This window comes from Cupressus sempervirens, chromosome 7 (assembly GCF_028749045.1).
Source record: "Cupressus sempervirens isolate cs-2001-9-10 chromosome 7, ASM2874904v1, whole genome shotgun sequence".
Lineage (NCBI taxonomy): Eukaryota > Viridiplantae > Streptophyta > Pinopsida > Cupressales > Cupressaceae > Cupressus > Cupressus sempervirens.
In genome coordinates, this window is record NC_143124.1 from 359594758 (window position 1) to 359608465 (window position 13708).

Below are 13708 nucleotides of genomic sequence, written 5' to 3' on the forward strand. Positions count from 1 at the left end.
AAACAACTTGTTATTTTTCTTTCCAAATTTGGATTGTGTTTGTATTAGATATTCCCTACTACTTACAGGAAGCTTAAAGTGTGTTGGTGCATTGATATTACTAATGAAGGTATAACTTTATATCCTAAGCAACTCATAATAATGTTATTTCCATTAATTTATCTTGAATTTCAAGTAGACTGCCGAAAAAGAAGTGATTTAACGAATAAACTCTAAACCAATTAAGATGTGGCAATAAGATAAATTGAATATTGTGTATAAAGAAGCTAATGCATTTTATATCAGAGTTTATGGTGCTCCATGCCACAAGAATTGTTAGGTTTTCTATTCTCCTTAGAAGGTGAGAAATCTCTCATCACAATTGTGCTGGGTCCCATATCATATCTGCTGTTGCTACTTAAACTGCAAGTTGTTGCTTAGTAAACTTTTGATAATTAATAGTTTTAATTAAGCAATTAGTAAAGCCATACATATTAAGCTCTATCTTTCTTTAAGAGTCCTTTCCTTCTAATTGCAAATTCGGAATGCATGCTTACATTGTATTATTCCATTCCATCATGTGAATTTGGTGTGATTATGTGATATAGGTAAAACATATTAAAAACTTGATGGTGGCCATTTTCAATGTTTTCACCTTTTTGGTACTTTTGTGGAATTACTGTGATAAGAGAAAGGAAATTTGAAATGATACCAACAAAGCAAGAATCCCAAGTATAGCATTGCTTACTGTAGGCAATTATGGTTACTTTGTATCTTCAATTGTTTTTATGAATGTCAAGAAAGAAATAGATTAAATATATTAAATTGCATGGATGACCACATGTATGTCATAGGGAGTACATAATGTACAATAGCAAAGAACCAATTGCATAAAGGGCTATAAACATGAAATGGAGGGAAACCAAAAAATGTGCAAATAATTGGAACAGGGGTTTATTCAAAAAGTGTGTAAACTCAAACAAGTACAACTATTAAAATATCAACTTGGGGACAATCCAGCTAAACAGTTGAAACCAAGGAAGATTGCCTCGGTTGAGAACTAAATGACTTGGGTGTCAGCATTCAGTGATCTGTTGGAGGAGCCACCTTTGCTATCATGTATCACTATAGGAGTACTAATGTGAAGTGCAAGAATGCCTCTAAGGGCTTGTCCTCTAAATATCTCTACAATGTATTAACAAAACTAAAATATCTCCAGTTGCAGTTACACAACTTACTTGAATCCTAAAATTATAGGCTATTCTAGCAGAAAAAACTAATATGTTGCACATTTGATTGCCTACCCAAACTAACAAATCCACCTTATATTTTGGGTTTCAGTAGAATTCAACCAAAACCTTCAATCTTCCTTCACATTTATACATTAACACTTGTACCCACTGTACAAAACACGTTTTTTTGCATTAATAATGAACATGTAGTTTAGGACCTGGGTCCAAAAGATTGCTAAATCACAAAGATTTTTTGTATTATACAAGTCTGAAAACACTTCAACAAAATGTTGTAACAACAATGAATGCAATGGTATCAATTGTTAATGAGGGTACATTGAACTTGCAATGCCAAATATGGTAAGTTTGGGTTCACAAAATGAATAAAACATTGGAGTTAGCTATTAAAACAAGGGGGTCTATGTAAAAATTAGATTACATTGCTTCAATAGCTATTACAAATTGAAAGTCAAATGCTTACAATCATGGCTATTGTGATAGTACATTAATGCAAAATCGACACACATAAGATCTATGACCCCAAAGTTCAAACAAAAATTACAAATGAGCTTGTCTTTTTTCCAAAGAGATTTTCTCTTCTATTTTACATGATCGAGAAGGGTTTTTACTCTGTGATTCTTAATAGACAATTACTTAGAATTGGGTTTTCTATATAAAAGATAGCATAATAATCCTTTTGTTTTAATTCTAAATTTTTTATATTTCAAGAGGAAATTTCAAGTATTACATTAAATCTCAAAGCTAATAGTAAAGCTGCAATATTCCAGGTGTTAAAGCATGAATGGCTGGGTAGATGGCCAAGATTTATACTTGATCTTGTTTCTGCTACAAAAAGTAGTGAAACAATATGTGAAAATTGTATGGCTATTTTAAAGGATATTTTGAAGGTAAGACGATTCATTAGGTATTTTAGATTTCATATATCTCTGTATCTGGTGAAGATGTTACTAATAGTATTATATTTTTTATCCTTAGCTGCTTAGTGAAGAAGTTTTTGACTTCTCTTGAGGTGAGATGACACAACAGAAGATTAAGGAACTAAAGTAGTCATTGAACTAGTAGAGCAATATGTCAGTTTAAGGATTACATAGAAAGTGTCTTTTCAATTTCAAATGGTTGAATTTTGAAAAGATGGGGAATTTTGTTTATAAAATATTGATGGATAATTATATTTATAAAATTTGAATGGGTGTATTGAATAATTTTTTTTCAATGCAATCTGAGTCAACTCCTTGATAATTGCAGTGAATTCTAGCTTATACATGAGCTATGTCTCTATGTATTATTGGCATCACAATGTCCTGAACTTATAAGGGCAACTCTGGCCACTCTTCATGCATTTTTATCATGGATTCTTCTTGGTTATATATTTGAATCTCCCTTGGTTTGCTTCTCATCTAGCATATATCTTCTCATCTAAATGCCTTTTGCTCCTTAATTATTTTATTATCACATATTGCTTTAAATAAGAATGCTGAATGCTTTAAATTACTAAAACATAGTGATGTCTATCTTTATGTGTGTCAAGAGTCCTCCTAGTTTGTAATGTTGCTAACCATTTGTTTGTCTTTGATACTTACAGCTCGATACTTTACTAAATCTTTCTCTCGTGCTTGCTTATAAAAATTTGGCTTTGCAATGCTTAACTAAGGTATCCATCCTTGCATTTATATAGTATATTCTCTCTACTCATTCGTTTAATTGTATTGTGAGTAACTTTACTATATTACTAAGGTTCTTTTTTATTTGTTCTCCTTGCATGCCTAATTGGTAGTCTCTATTTAGGTTGCAACACTCAATTTTGGGGACTTCCACGATGCACAATTTGTGAAGCTTTATACAATCTTCAAGGTGCAATTGTAAGTAGTGTGAATGAAATTTCTACAATTTGTGATTTTAGGTGGGTTTTATTTATCTTCTTGTAAATACAAGAAAATTGCAACACATTCATTTCTGAAAGGAGTGAGTAAAATCACAGTTGTGTCAGTTAACTGGTCTTAGTAAAAAAAACTATTTTTTTGGTTTTTTTTACACATCTTTTACATTGTACATATCTAAAAATATATTGTAATATTCATTATGTTGGGCTATTCTTCCACCTGGAACGAAAATCCCAAAGGCCTATGCAAATGGATCAACTGAAGAACAGGTATGTTTCATTAATGATAATTAATGTTGTTATGTTGTATTGCATGGCAGTTTTTAATGGTGTTACAATAACCATATGCATTATTTAAGAACTAAATTTGAGCTGTTAGATTCAATATGCCACAGTACTAATTATACTGCCTTTAACATTCAATGCTTTATAGGCATTCATTCAGAATCTGGCTCTTTTCTTCACTTCTTTTTACAAGGTAAAATATTTATTAATTGCTTTTGAACTATTTTGTTTACATGCCGCTTGTTTTCCAAGCTTTCCAGTTGTATTCTTGATGTTTTACAGTTCTCATTAAGTATATAATAAATATTAAATTACGAATGCTGGCACATTCCTTTGTGATCTGGCTTTATAATATTAAACCTTTTGTAGTTGATGTAATGTATGTACACTGTTATTATCTGAAAATTCTTTTCCCATGTTGAAGCATTCTTCACTATTAAATTACCTATTCTAAAGTTACAATCGCATGGGAACTCTAATATAGGATAAATGATTTTGGCATTGATGGAGGAACGACTGCAAAAACTTTTGAACCCAAGTTTGCATTGTCCAAAAATCATGTCACAAATATCCTGGGTGTTCAGTTACCATAAGTTGAGGTAAGTGAGTTGATATTCACGTATTTTTAATTATTTTAAATTTTTCTTGACTATCAATTGTATCAGTCTCTGTCCATGAAGTGATGTCTGTTGATACCATACAAGTTACCATCATAATCTTTTGATTTTCTGTTATCCTCAATTAAACATGAAGTTGGGAAAGAAGCCTATGGCTTAGTATTGTTTGTTAGTGAAATAGGATCGATTACTATATTCTGTAACTTGTAATAGCACTTGTAGATATTTCTATGTTTTCCAAGTTACTATATGAATAAATATATATGTGAAATAAAGAGGCATGTCTCTTGAAGAGACATGTCTCTTTAACATATTAACTTACATTAGTTATAGTAATAACACAAGTAATATATCCTTAACATATTATAATAGTTATATATATATATATATATATATATATATATATATATATATATATATATATATATATCACTCTTAATATAAGTTAATTATCCCATATATAATATTTGTCATATATTATATATCTCATATATATAATATAATTTATCTGACAGAATTATAACATTAACACTTCCTCTTAATGAAGAAGGATAAAACACATAGATATTGCACCTTAAGTAATATTTAAAAAAAATACATATAGGAAATCTTTGATTAAAAGATTTCTAGAATATGATATCATGTAAGTATTGGCCTATCAAAACATCAACATATGATATTCACCAATTACTATTTGATATCATAGTTGGTAACATGAGCATTGGCTTATTAGAATATCAATCAAATGATATTCACCAAATACTCTGAGTAATGGCCTATTAGAACATCAACTAAATGATATCCACCAAGTACTCAATGTGATAATAACCTATCAGAATATCAAGGCAAGATATACACCAAGTACCAAAAATATATCTATACAAGCAACTTGTAGATAATCAAATTAATGATATCAACCGTCTAGTTGTTGATTTATAAGATAAAGCCTTTACATGAAACAATTTCGCAAAAATGAATCATGCTACAAGTTATTGTAAGGACATCACTTTACAACAACTTCTCCTAATACAAGTGATAATCATTTAGAAGTCGTCACTTCTTCATGATGTACACAAGGGACAAGTTCATGCATGTATGACATCAAAAGTTCACATGAAGTCTCCATGAATACTGTCAAGTGGTGTTGTCACAACATTAACACCATAAAAACATAACAGAGAATAAGGTTTCTCCCTCTTAGTTTGATATCAACTTTTCTGACCTCTTAGCATAAGGTTCTCTCCGATGAAGTATTAGACTTTCTCTGAATCTATTATCATCCTTCTAACCTCTTGGTAGCAAGTCATGTCATGCTTCCTTAGGTCAATGATTATCCTGATAGCATAAGGCCTTCCAACCTACATGCATGAGACTTTATCCTATGAATCATAGTCCTTTAGCTGTTATAGTTTTTGACTAGTGGAGAATCCATTAATCAAGGTCTACTCCTTCTGAACCAAGATCATCAAAAGTTTGATTTAAGCAATTTTTATTTTCTGCTCTCTCTCTTTCTCCAAGGTTGCCTCTAATGAACTGTTAGACTCCCTCTTATAATTTCAATCATCAAGAATATTTGCTTCAAGAAACTCACATTATCCAACCTAATCATCGAATGATTCGTGAATCCTATATCATAGCTTCTTTGGAGCTACTACCATAAGATTGAGTCTATACAATATTTGGTAGCATGCCTAATGTACCAATCTTCTTTTCCTGCAAGAACATCCTCAGAGATGAAGGAAAAGATCAAGGCAAATAGCTCTTTATAGTAATTATAGAAATACAAAATAAAAGAGAGACTACAATGAGTAGATACATGCAATACCTGAGGATAATAAATACTTATTTGCAATAATAATATAAGTTGCTCTAATGAAGGTCCATATGCATCAAATCAGGAAATGCCTCCATGTAAGAATTTGTCAAACAATTTGAGTATGTCTTTTTTGCTCTCATATAAGGACGGTTCAAATGGGAATAGAACATTGGTTATCATTTGCCCTTACAATGTTAGATTCCCACTCTTATATTATTGAACATATTTTGCATCTCATTATATATCTTTTCACAATTTTTTTTTTGATTTTTATTTTTGCGTGACCCACAAACTCTCTTCATCATATTCCCTTTGCATTCCCTTTGCATTTAGGAAGTGATGAGCCCAAACAATACCAAGAATTTTATTTTACATTTGCTCATGTGAAATTGAGTCTACAATGCGATTTAGGATCTTATGCAGATTTTCACTCTCTCAAACATTCTTGACTTTATAATAAGCTCACCTCTCTTATGGACCATCCCCCTTTTAAACATTCCATGACTCGTATTAAAATCTTCTTCAATACTACAAAGAAAAAAATGTCCCCTACCCACTCCCCTGTGCTTGGGCGGGATTTCGACTGTGTTGTGGATTGTTCCAAGGGGAACATTCTTTACATCTCTATGTATGATTTACGTCTCCAGCTGTTCGTGTAGATAATACGTCACAGTTAGACCACAGACAATTTTGTACCTTCTCTACCATTCAAGAATAGGTCCATGGCGGCCAAACAAGAGTCTATCGAGGCTCGAATTAGGCATATAATCATAAGCCAGAAGAAGCTCATTTTCTTCAAAGCACCAGCTCGTGAGAGACACCAAATTCTTGTGCCTCAGCTGCCTTATGACTGCCAATTCTGCCTCAAATGACTTCTCTAGCCTCCGCTTGTCCTTCTCAGACATGCATTTCACTGCCACAATTGATCCATCGCTTAGCAAAACCACCTTATAAATGCTTCCAAAACCCTCGCTGCTGAGCAACTCATCCTTGCTGAAACCCATGGTAGCAATATAAAGCTTCGCATAGCTGAAGATCCTAGGGTTTTCAGAATTGAATTTGCAAGACGGAACAATGATCATGCCCATCGTGTCGTGAAAGTGCTGGCCTCTGCCTTCACTCGACCAGATTTGCTTCAGTCAAAGCTTCCACCGCCATCGCTAGTTCTGCGCCCGGATTCGACCTAGCGACCTCCATATGGGAAAAAAAAAGTTTGGCGACCAATCGAATCCCAGCCACAGTCGCCACTCATAGTTTTGCAACAAACATTTGAATGTAGAACCCACAAATTTAGATACTCGCCCATGAAAGCATTCTCTCCCCATGTCTCAAAACCTCAAATTCTGAAGCCTTCTCATGAAATTCAAGTGTAAAATCTTAATCCACCATTCTCAAAACAATCAGGAGATCCACAGTTCGAATCACCTAGAAGAAAATAAGAAATCACTCAATGCCAACCCCCTCATGTTGGACATTAGATAGACTATCTATGCTGAGCGCTTTGCCCTGAGATTTGCATTCAAAGCACCATGTGCATCAGACAACCTTCCCCACACAATTGACAAGATCAGTCTTCTATTTGGAAGTTTGACCTCTTTCAATGCAGGACCAGGCTCGAGCTCAGGGGCTAAGAGTAGTGCTTGCCTCGATAAACAGAGACCCGAATCTGAGTCAGTTTGATTTCACACACAACACAAAGGTTTCCTTAACTGGGTTACTCCACGTGGATACTATTAACTTTATCAATGTTGATCTTCCTGTGAGAACAAATAACTCTTTGAGGTTTGAACCTGGCTCTGATACCATGTTAGTAAAATAGGATCGATTACTATATTCTGTAACTTGTAATAGCACTTGTAGATATTTCTATGTTTTCCAAGTTACTATATGAATAAATATATATGTGAAATAAAGAGGCACGTCTCTTGAAGAGACATGTCTCTTTAACATATTAACTTACATTAGTTATAGTAATAACACAAGTAATATATCCTTAACATATTATAATGGTTATATATATATATACATATATATATCACTCTTAATATAAGTTAATTATCCCATATATAATATTTGTCATATATTATATATCTCATATATATAATATAATTTATCGGACATAATTATAACATTAACATTGTTCATTTGGATGTCTTGGTTATCATTTGCTGAAATGTATTCTTCACAAGTGGGGAGTCTGCTCCTCAAGTCATGCTCTCGAGTCTCTACAATACTGTTGTGAGGTTTTCACACATCGCCCCAAATCTTGGGGAACCCCCCTTTTTTTTTAATCACCTCGGCAAATTTTTGGATTGCCCAAAATTTTTTAGTTTTGAGAATTTCACGCCTTGGCACCTTCAGGACAAATGTGGGGAGGCTTAGCTTATTTTCACCCAGTTTCAACTTGATTTTCCAAAGCTATCAATTCTATCCCTAGGCCGAATAATTTTCTAAGTTAATTTCAACTTGGCAGGGTAAATTTGTGAATTTTCAAGTTATGTTTTCTTTTGAAAATTTGGATATAAATGCGTAAATTTAAAAAAATCTTTCAAAAATTTTTTTTTACTAGACTTAAGTTTTGGAAAATCTCAAATTTTTCTTTGGTGAAAATTTTAATTTTGTTAAAATTAGGCTAAATTGCAAAAAATCAATTTTTGGTTCTAGATGCAATTATTATTATTATTTAGCTTGGCAAAATCGATTTGGTAGAAAATCACAAAAAATTGGCTTTAATTGGATTGATTTGCCTTGAAAACTTTTTAGTTTTTAATGAATTTGGTAATTTAATATTGAAAAGATGGCTTTTGGTTAGCCAAAATCCAAATTTAATGATGTATTACTTACTAAACCCTCATTAAATGGAAATATTTATCACCCTCAAGGCCACTTAATTTCGTTTTGCAATTTGGAGCTAATTGAAAAATTTAAAAGTGCACTTTTCTTTTGGCAAAATTAAATTTTGAGCTAAGTACTTAATTATGGGCCATGACTTGGAGTTAATTTTTGTTTTTTTTCTCCTCCAGGACTAGGTCGGCTAGCTTAGAGGGGAAAGAAATTGGGTATAAAGGAGGCCTCCCTCCCCATTTCTTCTTCACAATTCATTCCTTCCTCTCCATCCTTGGGCGAATTTCCTTGGGAGCAGATTTTGATGCTTAGGCAATTTTGTTCTAAGGCAGATTCCTCTCCATTCTTGAGCGAATTTCTCTTGAGGAGCAAATTTCAGGCCTTGGCGATTTTCCTTGTGGGCAAATTTTTGGTGATTTGTCCTCCTTCTATGTGCTGCGATTTGTGCCCTAGGTGACATTTTTGGGCAAATTGAGGACTTCCATGCTTGGGAAAATTAAGACAAGGAAAGAGCCTTCCACTCTTGGCATTTTCTTGAGGCAAATTTGATTTTGTGACATGGACAATTCATGGTGAAGGTATGATTTTTCCCTATTTAGGACTACATTTTTTATATTAGACTTGGCGATTTTGTTGAGACAAGGGATGCATATGGAGGTCTGAATTTTGTTTGTTGGGCAAGTGTTGGATAGTTTTAGAAGTTTAAATTTCTAATTTGCAAAGGGATTTGAAATTCTTGAAGTCATATCCTAGGTTCCGAAAAGTCGCTGTAAGATTATTGGTTGAGGTGAATTTTCATCATCTAGAGTTGCAAGGGGTCCTTAAGCTGACATCCATCTTTCATTCTAGTCTAAGGATTGCTCCACTTGGTTCTTCTTTCCTTTTGGTCCACCACTCTACCATCCCGTAATAGGGCGACGAGCATGGAGGATGGTAGTGCAAGTAAGAATCTCAAGCAGACAAACACTAAGAAAGACAAAGAGGATATGATGCCCAAAACTTCCTTCTTCTCGAAAATGAAGAGAATAACTGACACCAATATCAGAACAATGGACATGATACAGATGAGGGACAGACTGAAGGAAGGACAATCCCCCTTGGCAAAAAGGATATACAAGAGCGAAATTGTACATTTGGCGGCTTTTCCTCCCACATTGCCTTGTCCAGAATTGATTATGGAATGTGCATCCAGATTTGATCTAAACAGTAAATCCAAGAGTCAACAACGCAGTGAATGAGATTGTGGCCCAAGAATATGAGATAGTGGAACATAACTTGGGAAGGAATACAGATGATATGGAGTGTGAGGAGGTCCAGGAAGGTATAACATCAATCAGAGAAAGGTTAAGGAAGGAAAATGAAAGGATAGTAAAGTTGGAGGCCGAGAACAAATATTGGAGAGATAGCTAGCCTATCCAACAGCTGCACCAGGCAACCCTTCCTCAAGACAGCGGGAGCAATTCAGGAGAGATATCAGCTTAGCTCCACGAAGTCAGGGATTAGATCCATGATAAAATCCAAGATGGAAAAAATTTCTTGCCTTCATCTCGACATTCCAGTCATTGGTGGCTGTTAGAGACAAGTTCAGATTATTCGAAGAAGAGTGGAAAGGTTTCTTTCCCATCAGAGATTTGGCTATTCCTAGGCTACAGGCGTTCATTGGGCTACTAGAGGCATTTTTGCAAAGGGCCAGGTTGGTTGATGAGAGAGGATTGAGTATAGTTGAATCTTGGTTTGTTGCATTAACTACTAGATTTAGAACACTTGAGGAAATACATAATGAGATTGCACGACACAGCCCAAGTGTTGACACTTCTATTTCAACCATAATGAGTGATGTTGGGGTGGCACTTGATTTTGAGGATATCATAGAAGAGGATATCAACAAGATAGATTTTGGGTCGAGGTTGGATGAGTTGGGAAAGGTTGTCATCAAGAAGAAGCATTTGGGCACCCTTTCCTCTCTTAATGCTTTTATTGGATTTGCGAAGGAATATGAGAATGATCACGAAAAGATACTACAAGCAGCAAGCAGCATGGTGAAGTCAGTGGAACTCAAGGCGAAGCACACACCTTGTCCTGCTATGGAAGAAGTTAACGAAAGGCTAGCTAAGTTCATTGCCTTAGCTAAGAAGATGAAAGAAAAGGGAAGAGTTATATTAGAAGATCATTTGATGTAAGCCCAAGTGGAAAATTTCCCTTTCTTGTAGAATAAGACAAGTGTCTATTTCTGATTGGCCACCATTTTGGTGCCTTCTCATTGGTTGCCACTTTTTACAGTTTTTTCATTGGTCCATTGATGAGGTGGTAGCTTCTCATTGGTTGATGGGGTGGCAACCCTAATTAGGGTTTTGAGGATCCAATCTGGATCGTTGATCTTGTTTTGATCTTCATCATCCGTTGTATTTCTGGCCCCTATAAAAGGCCATTTGCTCTCATTTGTAAAGGGGTTGGAGAAATTATTGCGAAGATAATACCAAAATTGCTCTCTTCTTCATTGTTGTGATTTGCATGTTGATTAAGAACATTTGGTGTTATTGCATGTTTTCTACTTCCACTTAGTTAGATTTCTTTTCAAGTTGTTGAAGCAAAATTTCATTTCAAGTTGCTAAGTAGGAGTGATGTAGATGGATAGTTGTATGGTAGCATTGGTAAATGTTTGATAGGGATCAATACTAGACCACTAGCATCCTAGCGGCTGGTTGGGAAGCTTTGTGTGGTAAACTAGTTTATTATTCCTTCAAATCATTGCACCTATGGAAGTGAGGTTGCTGGTCATCTCTCATTAGGTTCGATCCCTGTCCATTTGCTAACCTTCCATTCATAGGAGTAGGAGTAGAATAGTGAGTAGTTAGGTAGTCGAAGTTTAGGGAAAGAAGTTAGAGTAGGTCGAGTATTAGAACACATCCATTCACCTTCCACTACCACCACTTTCCCATCAACATCATCACTGGAAGACACATCCTCCATCATCGCCACCATCAACATTATCTGCCTCCGCACATTTCGCGAACCGAGTCACCATCACCTTCATCCCACCAAAGTCCAAGTCATCCTCAACAATTTGCGTAAGGCCGCCTATGTGATTATCAACGAATCACATCGATAAAACTGAGCGAGTATCCAACAGTGTGAGGAACATTGGAGCTATTGCTTATGTATTCTTAGGTAATAAATTTTCAAGAGAGGAGTTCCCATATTGAATATTCAAATCCTAATATGTTATGTAAGTGATACAAAACTCGCATCAACAAATACTGATAATAAAAGTAGAGTTTTGGTGGTTTTAATGTTTTTAATTGTGTTTCATTTCACTTGCAGTTTAAGCATCTGTTAATGGCAATTATTGGCATAGAAGGTATTGGAGGCATTCTTTTCATCTTTGGCAGTAGTTTGGCGGCTTATTTGTTGGTTTGTCTTTCTTTTAGTGTGCCTCAACTAGATTCCGACTATGGGTCAATCCTTGCATTTTTTTCTAGACATTGTATCGAGTAGTATTGCTTTTTGGCTTCCTTGCAGCTCATTTACTTAGCAGTTGTGACACCAATTATGTATGACTTCTACAACTATGACATGGCCTCATCTGAATATGTAACTAAGTTCATTGAGTTCTTGAAGGTATGTACTTTTAAAATCACATGTTTCTGATCTTTAATTTAATGCATAATTTCATATGCAGTTTGTGTTAATGGGATGCAATTTGGATATGAGTTGTACGTAATGAAGTTTATATTTTTGCAAATCACACTTTGCTATGCAGAAATAATTGCTTTTGATAATTTTAATTTTGGGATTTTTCCTGGTATTGCTAGTTATTTGTGGCATCTCTGGGATTTTCCATTATTTATGCTTTCTACTACTTTCTCCTAGTTCATGCCAATTAAAAATCATTTCTATCCTTAGATTTTTTATTAAAGTTTATCTAATTTTTCTTGTGCTTGACTATGGAACAAGGCATTCTTCCAAATGGTAAATTAATTGCAGTGAAGCAACTCTCATCTGAATCTAAACAAGGAAAGCATGAGTTTATAAATGAAGTAGCTATAATATCTACAGTGCAACATAAGAACCTTGCTAAATTGCATGGATGCTGTGTAGAAAGAGATCATCGTATTTTGGTCTATGAATGTCTAGAAAATAACAGTCTTGCACAAGCTTTATTCAGTAACAATATATGTTCACTGCAATTACCTTGATTTGTAAGCATTATTTTGTATCCACTCACATAGTATCAATTTGAATTAGCAGGCAATAAAAGATCTAACATCCACTTTGATTGACCTACTTGGCTCAACATCTGCATCATAACTGCACGTGGGCTTTGCTTATCTTCATGAGGAATCCAGCATCTGAATAGCGCACAGAGACATCAAAGCAAGTAATATCCTATTGGATAATTGTTTGAACCCCAAGATAGCAGATTTTGTGTCATTGGATCTCAAGCTGGTCAAAGATGCTATCTTTGGGTTCTCTTTCAATCACCATGACTTTGCTTTATTGCTGCACTTTTATCATTGTGCATTTGAAAGTAAATATTTTGGTAATAAAACTACAGCCAGGGAGCAATATGTAGTGGTTGAAATACCCTTTTATTACCTCTTAATCAATTCTTCAAAGGACTAAACAATCTATCTTAGGAAAAGTACTCATAAAAACTTCAAATGATTGTGAATGAAATTTGAATACAGAGACAATAGACCACGGTTATCTCAAAGTCGGGTCCTACTAATGGACCGAAAAATGTGGTTTTGTATTTTAATTCTCTTATCATCAGTTGTTGTGATTTCTTTGTAACATTATGTATTGTGGAATCTTGAAGTGTCTGAATATTCATTTTCCCAAAATACGTCCATATCCTTGCAATTCCAATATTGTAGACACACTTTTCTTCTTTGTTCGATGCTGTATCAAGAAATTGTTTCTTATCTAAGCCATTTAATTTTCAACCTTTTAAATCTTTCCAAAGATAAAGTTGGAGCAGGGGAGTTTTTCTTCTCAAAGGTGTACTTTGATTGTAAAGCGTCCATTCCATTAT

At 34.4% G+C, this 13708-nt stretch overlaps 1 pseudogene; it reads left to right on the top strand.

Moving 5' to 3' along the window:
- Nucleotides 1–1559: 1559 nt before the first annotated feature.
- LOC149546960 (uncharacterized) lies at nucleotides 1560–12869 on the top strand (annotated as a pseudogene).
- Nucleotides 12870–13708: the final 839 nt, after the last annotated feature.